We start from the raw sequence: 13,076 nt of genomic DNA on the forward strand, positions 1-13,076 counted from the left end.
ATGTCTTTCATATGGAAACTGGCTGCTTCATGATCAGTCCTTACAGTAGTAGTGTGTCTTTCATATGGAAACTGTCTGCTTCATGATCAGTCATTACAGTAGTAGAATGTCTTTCATATGGAAACTGTCTGCTTCATGATCAGTCATTACAGTAGTAGAATGTCTTTCATATGGAAACTGTCTGCTTCATGATCAGTCATTACAGTAGAAGCGTGTCTTTCATATGGAAACTGTCTGCTTCATGATCAGTCATTACAGTAGTAGAATGTCTTTCATATGGAAACTGTCTGCTTCATGATCAGTCATTACAGTAGAAGCGTGTCTTTCATATGGAAACTGGCTGCTTCATGATCAGTCATTACAGTAGTAGAATGTCTTTCATATGGAAACTGGCTGCTTCATGATCAGTCATTACAGTAGTAGAATGTCTTTCATATGGAAACTGTCTGCTTCATGATCAGTCATTACAGTAGTAGAATGTCTTTCATATGGAAACTGGCTGCTTCATGATCAGTCATTACAGTAGAAGCGTGTCTTTCATATGGAAACTGGCTGCTTCATGATCAGTCATGGAGGAAAGCGCTAGTCTTCGCACATTGGCTGCTGAGTTTGTGCACTTATTTATTTATAAAAATGAGGTCATGATTCTCATCCTAAAAGACAATGTTTCTGTTGGCAGCTAAAGAGCAGACGATACAATGGGATTTATACTTTTTTTATTCTGGAGTGAGCCTACATTATTGTCCTAAAGGATTTGATCCAGAATTATTTTCTATCACAAGGGATTGTGAGGAGATGAGCATACAGAATTAAAATAATAAGTTGAACATTTTGTAAACCAATGCAGAAGCCACCATAGCACATTTTAAAGAAGAGTAATATCTGCACCGTACATATCTGTAGCATTTCTCTCCATATTTCCTGTGAGAATAACAAATATGAAGTAGTATCATTAGCTTAATTTCAAAGATACCAGATGCATAGCCCCTCTGGTGGTGTGCGTGTGTCATAGATCTATGTTCCCGTGTAGCTCAGTTGGTAGAGCATGGCGTTTGCAACGCCATGGTTGTGGGTTCGTTTCCCACGGGGGGCCAGTATGAAAAAATAAAAAATAAAATGTTTGCAGTAACTGTAAGTCGCTCTGGATAAGAGCGTCTGCTAAATGGCGTAAATGTAAATGATAACACACCAAATGCGTTTGATGGATAGTCCTTTCTGTCTTCTTCTAACGTGCTGACTTCACCAGACACACGCATGTTGATTTTGTCTATCCACACCAGACACGATCATGACACTCAGGTTAAAATATCAGAACCAACTATATTAATTTGGGGGCATGTCGAACACACTAAGCTAGCTTGCTATTGCAAGCTAATTTGACCTAAAATGTGTATATGGTCTGGTTTTTAGCTGGATCTTTGTAGAATTTTGACCTGGAGTCATACAAAATCCTGTGTTTCTCTACTCTGACGATTAATCCACAGATAAAAAGGGGAACCTAGTTAGTTTTTAGTTAGTTATCGTTAATGAATCTCTCCTCATTTATCTTTCAAGCTTGGGTTTGCATCTTCCTGATATCCGATAAGGAGGGGACTTGTGGCGCGCCTCAAATATAACTAAATTCTACTTTAGCGCTTGGCTATGCAGACGATCGTTCACGCGTGCGAGCGGTATGGGTGAAATGATTGAATAACATGTATGTGTACATTTTTATTTTGCAACGCTCGCTCATGCAATTTGGCAATTGAGGTTTGCATGTAATGCCTCTAAAGGGAAAAGTAATCTTAAACTGAATCAGATTACGTTACTGAGTTTGTGTAATCTAAAAATTAGGCTACTGATTACAATGTTGGACAGGTAACTGTAACGGATTACAATTATAAAGCAACCTACCCAACCCTGAGCCCAGATATGAATACACTAATATAGAAACCATAAACAGATGTAGGTGATGGAGCTGGTGATGGTTTCTTGGAATGGTGGGAGAGAAGATTCCAAAGCAGTTGATGTTGTTGAAGGGAAGTAGGTTAGTGGTTATGATGTGATGTGATGTGATGTATGCCTATCCTGTGGGGGATGGTGGGTGATACACTGCATTAGATGACACCACCGCTGTCAATTTCTACCTTTGAGTGAAGCCTCCAGTATGTCAATATCTACTTTGCAGCTTTGCCATTGCCATATCTCATTGTGAGATTTTTTTCCACTGCTTATCTCAACAAGTCATGCAGTAACAGGATTTAACAGAGATTTCCAAGGTAGATTGCCAAGGCTTCCTGTGTAACATGCTGATTTCCCTCCCAGCCAAACCTTGAATTCTGCTCAATTGATCTGTTATATTGGTGCATGATGTGGGTTTCACACACTGTAACACTATTGCAGGATCTCTCTGGAAAATCCAATAGATTTATGAAGTACGACTGTGATGAATGATAATGTGGTGATCAGGCATTATTACGGGCAACAATGAACAGATCAATAGAATATGATCAGGAAATGTATTAGAATAAACCCCTGCAATTAACTGTGTCCAGGACTCATATTGAGACCTACTGTTTAGTGATAATCCACATTAGTTCCTGTTCCTCTGTTGCAGGAGGAATCTGCTCTACCTAGGTTCATTTAGTGTATAAGGGTTCAATGCACCTCCAGCAAATTCTCACAACTATTCTGCTTGCGGGCAACCATCCCCCATTATGCATTGTAAAGCCAGTGTACCTTCTATCCTATGACCCCTTGACCTCTCTGACCTGCTCCCCGGGTCTTCCTGCATGTTCCTGTCAAACTGACTGAGCGTGTTTGAATTCCCCTCTCTCGCGCTTTTGTTCTTCTGTCAATTTCCCCCTACTGCATTCTACAGGAAAAGGCATATCTCCACTGCATCATTCATAGGAAGAGAGAAGCAACATCGTAGTGCTGGAGATTGAATTGGCTTTGTATAGCAGCCAATAGTCATGTTTGAAACCGCAGATGTGATTCCAGAATGCATATCTGATTCCGAATGAATCAAAATGGGACATTTTATTGATAAATGGGTTAATGTTAAACCTTATCTATGTATGCTTTGAGTTTATTGACAAAAAATATACAGAGAGCTTGGTTGGCGTACGGCTGAAGAGGGTTCATGAGAGTTCATCTGGTCCATTCCAAAAGGTCACTATTCTGTTTCACTTTCATTTGTCTCAGACTTGTTTTTCTTGGACTTAATTCACTCCAGGGAGCTGTGTTGGTGTTATAAACACTTAGTGAACTACAACCCAGATAGCTGAAATATGTTTCATCTCGTTTAACCTGTTTCTTTGAGGGCCAAGCCCGCTGCTGTTTGGATGGGGAAGTTCTAGAATATGTAGAAAATCTGAAAAAGCGTGGCTAATCCAGGATTAGTTAACAATAGCGGACCAGATTGAGCGGACCTGCCCACCCTGACATGTGGAGCAGAAATGAATCTTTGGATTATGGATCTAGGTTGGATCTTGATCCTGGCTTATAGCCTAAATGTTTCTAATTAGGAAGTGTGTGTCTGGATGCAAATGTGTTTATGTTGAAACAATGTCAACAAGGTCCACTACGACCCAAACACTGCATGCTCCCCAACCCCTTGAACCTTATGACTCCCTGTCTCACACACTCCTATCTGACGCTCTACCTGACAGACTTGAGTACACCACACCCGATTACATTTTACCACTGCAAACCACAGTGCTCTCACAGAGATACTATGCAAAAGGCTGTCCATATCGGCTGTCCCAGATCAGTGTTGGCTGAGTGGCGCTCCAGACGAACACCATGAACCCTCTGAGTCACTGCCCTCTGCTTCAGTGCGTGTGTGAGAGACCAGAACAGATTATAAGCATTTTGACAGCCCCTAAAAAAAGTCCCGTCCTTTTCAAGGTCAACGGCCCTGCTCTTATGTAACCTTGTTTACCTTGTGGTTTCATTTCTCGTCCAACCACGCTATTGGTTCTAGGAACAGGCGTGTTGAGGCGATGGTTAGGTGTGTAGAGTTACAGTGGAAATCAAGATCAAAACAATCTGTTAACGAAGCCATTGTGATACGTTACAACTTGGAAACCACACGTCCAAAGTCCATTACCACTATTATTGTCTGATTTAAATAGTCCACATGAAAACAGATGGGTATACTATGATTATAACAACAAAGAGGGGAATTTGCCACTCCACATCCTATGTATTTGGACAGTACACATTCTTAGTATACTATAGTATTGAATGTAAAAGCACGAAACCAAACAAGTAGTAGAGATTTAGACCAGTCACCCATGGGTACAATAATGGCTATGATCGATACAGACGAGGGTGTCAGGGCACTGGAGATGCTGCAGCAGTTGCGTACAGTACATTACATTACATGGCTGTTTTGTCTTGCAGAATGACAAGGACACGTGCAATGCATAGGGAACATGTATCAAGCTCCACATCAGTTATTCACAAAGCCAAGTGGGATGTTTAAACTATAGACTTTAACTTTGCTTGATGCTCTCATTGCTTTACATTCCACATCCAGAGATGCAGTTTTTCTCAGACTCAGAGCCACGCAGCTGCAAAGTCTTGTGGAACGAAAGGGAGAAAATGTGATTGCATTGGGCTGTGTGGGAGGGATTCTGATGGTTCTTTTATGTAAAGAAAGAGGGATTAAAAGAGCGGCGTCTGGCTAGTGCCCACTCCTTTTGGATGCTTTTACATAAGGAAAGGAGGGACAGCTGACCCCCCCTTCCTCCTTCCTCTCTACATGCCTGCACTCTCCTCTCTTCTCTAGCCCACGCACCTGGACCACTCTGAGGAGAGCACGATGGGGCCCTCCAGGGCTGATTGACTTGCCTGACTTACTGTGTGTGTGTGTGTGTGTGTTTGAATCTCTGTATGTTTTTATGCGTGTGTGTGTGCGCGCTTGGATGCATCTGTTTGCATTTCTGTACTTGTTCACTTACATGGATGTGTGCATTTGTTTGCTTACATAAGAGTGTGTTCGTGTGCGTGTGTGTGTGAGAGAGCGGGTTGGAGCATGTCTATCTGTGTGTCTGCGTGGAAAAGAGGCTCTCCAGCACCTGTTCACATGGCAACCAGCACTTGCAGGGAAGCAAGAGGAGGAGGAGGAGGAAGAGAAACAGAGGGAACGCAGGAAGGAAGGAGATGTGTTTTTTAGAACATGAAACTTGGGAGAGAGGGAATAGAGCTTTAATAAACTGTATGGACAGTGTGACAGCCAGTGGGAGGAAGAAGGGGACAGAGAGACCGAGCAAAATACACTTGTTAACTGGCTGCTATATCATAAGGATGTTCTCATCTACTCATCACTTCTTTATCTGCTAGCCTATCCAGGTGGCGTGATGACGAGTAGATCAGTGCAGTGCCTTCTTTCTCTCAGTTGGCAGTTTGGTACTAACTAGTGTTGACCATCCAGAGGGAGTCTGGTTGTAGCCTAGCCAGCTGGGTAGTGACTATGACTTACCCTGGTGAACCGCTACGCCACTTGACATCCTTTGATGTGACAGGAGCAGTGGTTATTTTCTCTGCCGTGCGGTGTGCCACATTAGGCAGGCTCGCTCGCACCCAGATTACCCCGAGCACGCTGGCAGTAATAAAAACCCTTCGTCCTCCGTCCCTCCCCCTGTAACACTAAAAACTGACTCAGGAACAGGCCTAATCGCAGGGGACGGTAGACCAATGTCGGTAGACCAATCAACTTGACAGGCTTAGGAATCTGATTTGGGAACAATTGTATTAGAGAGATAGAATTGACTAGCATGGAAACTGTCAGGTTACATTTAAGGGACACACACTCAATCCATGGCCAAGAAGGATACTCTCTCCAGAATGTTCCCCAGCATAAGGGCCAGAGGATGATGTACAAGCTACATGATAAACTGAGAGGAATTGTAGAAGGCATGCAGCCATCATGGCAGGTGCATTGTTACTTAGAGTATGCTCTGACCACACAGTCTGTAGAACAAAATGTTAGTAGTTCAAACTTTGCGGTAGATTATTCTTTCAGAACCTTGAGGAATCGTCAGTGAAGAGAAATGGAGGAAGGGTGAAAGGCATATGTTTGCAATAGCCATCTCCTCCTGAGTTTTGCTGTTAGAAGGGCTCAAACGGAGTCCCATCAATCCCAACCTTTTTTTCTTCTTCTTTTTGTCATTTAGCAGACGCTCTTATCCAGAGCGACTTACAGGAGCAATTAGGGTTAAGTGCCTTGTTCAAGGGCACATCGACAGATTTGTCACATAGTCGGCTTGGGGATTAGAACCAGCGACCTTTCGGTTACTGGCACAACGCTCTTAACCACTAAGCTACCTGCCGCCCAGCGCCAACATGGTTTTTAAATGTGTGAATAGCAGCCAAAAGGTCACAGCAGCTGCACTGATGGGCAAAGACGTGCGCTAAGAGAACTAAACTGAGGAAAAATAGTTAGCCTTTTCTTTGTGGGTGTAGTCTATTGATTAAGGGTGTTTCCCATGGAAGCCATGTGTGTTTGTACATGTGCACTTATTTTATAGCTCTGTCACAGGGGCGTGTACTAGAGAGAGACGCCATTTGGGCGTATCGCTTAAACATCTGGGGCGTGACCCCTAGTGTTGTTTGGTGGGAGTGTCTTGGAAACATAACAATGTGGATGAAGTGTCTTATTACAGTGGAGCTATAATAAACAGTAGAGCAGTGTTTCCAAATCTGGATAGAGATATATGCAGACTATATTTGACTTTGATTTGATGGTGCCCTGACGTAGCCACTGCTATGCACCATTGTATTGCCATGTCCAATAGTCTTGCTACACATGTTTGTTCCATAGTTATGTGCTGGAGTGCTGTATGTTGCAAAAGCTTGTTGTATGTATGTATGTATGTATGTATGTATGTATGTACAGTACCAGTCAAAAGTTTGGATACACCTACTAATTCCAGGATTTTTCTTTATTTTTACTATATTCTACATTGTAGAATAATAGTGAAGACATCAAAACGATGAAATAACACGTATGGAATCATGCAGTAACCAAAGAAGTGTTAAACAAATCAAAATATATTTTATATTTGAGATTCTTCAAAGTAGCCACCGTTTACCTTGATGACAGCTTTGCACACTCTTGGCATTCTTTCAACTAGCTTCATGAGGTAGTCACCTGGATAGCGTTTCAATTAACAGGTGTGCCTTCTTAAAAGTTAATTTGTGGAATTTATTTCCTTAATGAGTTTGATCCAATCAGTTGTGTTGTGACAAGGTAGGGGGGGTATACAGAAGATAGCCCTATTTGGTAAAATACCAAGTCCATATTATGGCAAGGACCGCTCAAATAAGCAAAGAGAAACGACAGTCCATCATTACTTTAAGACATGAAGGTCAGTCAATCCGGAAAATGTCAAGAACTTTGAAAGTTTCTTCAAGTGCAGTCACAAAAACCATCAAGCACTATGATGAAACTGGCTCTCATGAGGACTGCCACAGGAAAGGAAGACCCAGAGTTACTTCTGCTGCAGAGGATAAGTTCATTAGAGTTAACTGCACCTCAGATTGCAGCCCAAATAAATCCTTCACAGAGTTCAAGTAACAGACACATCTCAACATCAACTGTTCAGAGGAGACTGCGTAAATCAGGCCTTCATGGTCGAATTGCTGCAAAGGAAACCAGTACTAAAGGACACCAATAAGAAGAAGAGACTTGCTTGGGCCAAGAAACACGAGCAATGGACATTAGACCGGTGGAAATCTGTCCTTTGGTCTGATGAGTCCAAATTTGAGATTTTTTGGTTCCAACCGCCGTGTCTTTGTGAGACGCAGAGTAGGTGAACGGATGATCTCTGCATGTGTGGTTCCCACCGTGAAGCATGGAGGAGGTGGTGGGGGGGTGCTTTGCTTATGACACTCAGTGATTTTATTTCGAATTCAAGGCACACTTAACCAGCATGGGACCACTGCATTCTGCAGCAATACGCCATCCCATCTGGTTTGTGCTTAGTGGGACTATCATTTGTTTTTCAACAGGACAATGACCCAAAACACACCTCCATGCTGTGTAAGGGCTATTTTACCAAGAAGGAGAGTGATGGAGTACTGCATCAGATGACCTGGCCTCCACAATCACCCGACCTCAACCAAATTGAGATGGTTTGGGATGAATTGGACTGCAGAGTGAAGGAAAAGCAGCCAACAAGTGCTCAGCATATGTGGGAACTCCTTCAAGACTGTTGGAAAAGCATTCCAGGTGAAGCTGGTTGAGAGAATGACAAGAGCGTGCAAAGCTGTCATCAAGGCAAAGGGTGGCTACTTTGAAGAATCTAAAGTATAAAATATATTTGTATTGTATGTATGTATGTATGTATGTATGTATGTATGTATGTGTCCTATAGCATTATCCACAGTGGTGGGAAAGTATGTGAGTGGCATTGCCTCAGCTTGGATGGCCTTGGGTGCATATTTGAGCCTTTCTGCAAACCCACTGGAGCGAGTGGCCAGACAAGTTTCTCCACTGCCCAAAATGGAGGGTTGTGGTTGGGGAGGGGAGGCCTCAGAGTAGCTCCTGGGTGCAGTTTGAATTAGGTTAACCAGAGAAGAGGGCTGCCACTCACTATGAACAGCAGAGAACCACTGCTGCGTGTCTGTGTTTTGTGTTTGTCACCATTTGGTTTAGGGTTACTTACTAAATCCAGATTGTCCATGCATATATGTGTGGCTGTTTTGTGTGTTCACTTTTCCTCTCTGCCATATCAACACAGGATTGTGTATGTGTGCCCATGTTTATATTTGCCCTGGTGTTCATTTGCATGTCAATGGCGGTGTGTTTGGAGGTGGAGAATGAGAATTGGCGTGGGGAAGATAGGAGCAGGGCGGAGGGCTGGAGATGCACCAGATAAGTGGAACAAGCGCCAACAGGCAGATGCAGAGTACACACACAAACTCGCCCACACACACACTCTCTACCTCTCCATCTGACCGCTTCATGCTGAAACCCAAACACTTAAGAGAGAGCTGAGGGTGTGTGTGTTTTTGTATGCGCATAGTAAGGTAGAGTACAGTCAAAAAGAGAAGGTCACCATAGAAACGGGATACGTATCACAGTTTATAGAACTGCATACCAGACTAGTTCGGTTCAGTTGGTAGCTAGGGATAGGCTGAAATCTGCCTTTCTGTCTCTCCAATATCAAATCAAATGTATTCATAAAGCACTTTTTACATCCGCAGATGTCACAAGGTGCTATACAGATACCCAGCCTAAAACCCCAAACAGCAAGCAATGCAGATGAAGAAGCATGGTGGCTAGGAAAAACTCTCTAGAAAGGCAGGAACCTAGGAAGAAACCTAGAGAGGAACCATGCTCTTCTGGCTGTGCTGGGTGGAGATAAAAGTACATGGCCATTAAGGCCAGATCATTCTTCAAGATGTTCAAATGTTCATAGATGACCAGCAGGGTCACAGTGGTGGTAGAGGGTGCAACAGTTCAGCACCTCAGGAGTAAATATCTTGTTTTTGAATCAGTCCCACTGGTTCAGATCCAGATCCAAACCACATGTACAGCTGCTGCTTTATGAGCCGTCTCCAGACCTCGTGTTGTTATGAGGCTAAAACTCCTCCCCCCTTCCCCCCTGGTATAAGGTGGTCCACAGCTGTGACATGAACCACAACCTCCTTCCATCTCTCCATCCTGCCATTGCTCCACCCCTGAAGGGAGTGTGTACTCCTCCCCTCCCAGCCTTTGTGCTTCCTGCAGGGCCAGAGATGAAAGGGGATGAAGGAGAGGGTGTACCTCAAGGCTGTATGCTCTGCCCACTTCAAATCTCAAACACGCATGCATGGCCTTCACTCCCCAACCTCCCCTCCTCTCCTCCCACCAAAGCCCTCTTGCCATTTGGATGCAGGCACAGACTGTGGGAGATGTGCAGTAGTGCTTTGACCCTGAGATCAGGGGCATTGCAGGGAGGGAGTATGTTTTTTCTGTTTATCCACAGGCGTTTGAATGAGCGAGTCTCATCTGTAAATTAGTTGAGTTTATATGTATGTATGTGTAATGTCCATTTGAAATAATCTACCTCTGCATGAATGCGCAAGCATGCGCGTTTATGTGTGTACATGTACAACGTGTGTGTGTGGGGGTGCACATGTTTGAGATTCTGGGCGTATGTGTTCTGTGTCTTTGTTTATGTGGGAGTTGGATTTGTGCTCCTCTCTCCCACTCCTGTCATGTGGAGCAGTGTGCTCAATTCTAATCTGAGCCAGAGATTTTCTGCACTTTAAGCTTCAGCAAAATGCGTGATGGGAGGAGAGAAAGTGAGAGAGCAGGCTTTTGAGAGAGGGGGGAGAGGGAGGGAGAGGGAAAACGTCTTCCCACCCTGTTACGTGCACCGATCCATCTTCAGCACATGCTAATTTTCTCTGTTTGCCGTGGAGGTTGGCCACACTGTATTAGTTTGACAGAGGAGCAGGGAGATTATCAGTGGCCATCTCTCTCTGTTACCACTGTGTGGATCCAAGAGCCTGTCACAATGGGTCTTCCCCCTCGTCTAGAACATGAATGAACCAATGAAACACAGTGGCAACCTGCCCGAGAGCTAGGCAGCCATATTGGATGAGTCAAACTTGATGAGTTCTCTCACATTCAGATCTATGCTGGCCTCTTACTATGAGACTTTAATGTGTAAGCTACACATGAAACAAACAAGGAATGTGAACTCTCTATGCTATTTGTTTCTATGGTCTCATCTGCCATACTGCACTTAATAGTCACTGCACTATAGGCTATTTATTGCCTTACCTCCATAACTTGCTACATTTGCACACACTGTATATATATTTTCTTTTGTATTTTTTTACTTTGTTTTTTTACCCCATATGTAACTCTGTGTTGTTGTTTTTATCGCACTGCTTTGCTTTATCTTGGCCAGGTCGCAGTTGTAAATGAGAACTTGTTCTCAACTGGCTTACCTGGTTAAATAAAGGTGAAATAAAAAAAAATAGTTAGCTCTTTAGCGCCCTGCTGTTCCTTTGCAAGTATGGAGTGGAAAGGATGTGCTATTTCCCTGTGGTCACACACAGAGCTCCAGGGGAATAATGATAGGGAAGATGATTGAGACCCACGTCCCCTCACCTCTCTTCCTCACTCACTCACTTCTCTTTCACCTTATTCTCTCTTTCTCATGCACTCTCCTCCCTTTCCTCTGGTTCTCTCTCTTTTGCATCCCATTTGATTCTCCTCTGCCACCCACGTACGCTCTCTCTCTCTCCTCTCCGCTTTGGTTTGCCTGTCTTTTCTGACTTTCATACTTTCTTTTATCATTCTGTTTGCTTCCTCTGCTCATCTATTGCAGCTCTTCCACTCTCTCTCTCACTCCCTCTCTCTCTGGGCTCAGTCTCACTGCAGGCAACTGTGGGATACCAGTAATGCAAAGAGGTGGACGATGCGTGGACTAGAGACACTCATACACATTAGCACACGCATACAAGCACGAATGAACACACACACACACACACTAGCATGCACAGTCGAACACACACACCACACAAGCACACATTTAAATTTCAACCGCACATGAACACTGACACATATATAACATTCATTGGAAGACCATAATTACCATAATAGTAGTGGATACTTTAGGCAGTGAGTGGATCAGAAGCCTCTATTACAATCAAGCATGATACACAGATCCTAGAAATAGAATCACATACAGACAATTGGTTCTGTAGTTATTCATTATATCCAATGTCACACAGTATTTGTCTTTCTTTCCTGTTCAAATATGAGGGGTTCAGTTAGAATAGCTAGGAGGAAGAGACCGGTCTGAACAGATCTTAATCTAGTAGTGATCGAACAGCAACTGCCAACACCTCCATGCATTCTACGCTTTATGAATTCAAAGCAGGTATTTCCATTCCACTGCCCCAGCTCCTCTCCAACGTGTGCCAAATTCTGCCAGGCACAGCCACACACACACACACACACACACACACAGCCTCAGAGGCAGTCCGTTTGTGACTGTCTCAGTCTGGGATCGAGCATGGGGTCAGTTTGATTAGCACGGCTAGTGAGTGCTCTCGTAATGATGCACTCTGGGTAATGGAATTTGGGGCACCCCTTTTTGCAGCTTCTATTAATTTTCATTAAAAACTATATATATATATAGTTTTTTTTTACATATCCTGAACAGACACGTCTGCAGGCCTCCTCACACCCCTAGTGTGTGTGTTTGTGTGTGTGTGGGGGGGGTCTTGTTGATGGTCAGTGTGTTAATACCTGTCTGTAAAATACAACCCTCTTTACCCCATATGTCTGACCCTGTGAGGTTAAGTATCCACTAGCCTGCTTATCCCCATAACACCAGCAGTAAACTAGGAAAAGTATATCCTGTCACATTCACATGTCACGGGAACAATCCCTCCACATTCCGTCTACCGCTTGTCCAGAATAACAACTTCCCCTAACCAGAGAGGAAATAGGCCTACACTTTCCAATTTCAGCCGCCTCGTTTGTTGTCATTTGAAATAATAATAATAATAATAATAGTAACACAGCACGAGTCATTGAAATCTCATCTGATTTAGTGGGATTGGGGCGATTTAACCGCGGTCCAGCCGGTCCGTGACTCCTAGTCAGGGTTTATAAATAGAGGCCACCACATTGCCTCCCCTCTGGCGTGTAGAGCTATAGACTGCAGACTGAATTGGAGCACAGAGAACCAGGTGGCGGTTTCACTGAGACAGGATTAATCTTAGCCCAGTAGCAGAAGCCCCCGTGCTGCGACAGGGATTTAACAACAGACAAAGGTGACGTTAAGAGATTTCAGACACCCGTTTTTATCTCTGACACAATAATCAAATTTGAGCTTTTGGGGCATGACCGGTTAAACAAGTACAGTGGAGCTACAGCTGCAACGGCTGTAGCAGCACAGCCATGCATAATTAACATGATTTTCTCTCTCTCTCCCCTCTCTCCTGCTCTCTCTTCCTCTCCCTCTCCCAATATACCCTCTTCGTAATCCCTTTCTCACTCTCTTTTCCTGCCTATTTTCTGCTTTCCACCATTCTCTATCCTTTCTTTCTCCCTCTGTCTCCTTCCCCACCTCTCT

At 43.7% G+C, this 13,076-nt stretch overlaps 1 protein-coding gene across 2 annotated transcripts in view; it reads left to right on the forward strand.

The window, feature by feature from the left end:
- Window positions 1-13,076, forward strand: part of LOC121569468 (rap guanine nucleotide exchange factor-like 1) — a 34,661-nt gene that overhangs the window by 2,029 nt on the left and 19,556 nt on the right. The gene's annotated exons all lie outside the window — the stretch shown is intronic.

Source organism: Coregonus clupeaformis, chromosome 35 (assembly GCF_020615455.1).
Source record: "Coregonus clupeaformis isolate EN_2021a chromosome 35, ASM2061545v1, whole genome shotgun sequence".
Classification (NCBI taxonomy): domain Eukaryota; kingdom Metazoa; phylum Chordata; class Actinopteri; order Salmoniformes; family Salmonidae; genus Coregonus; species Coregonus clupeaformis.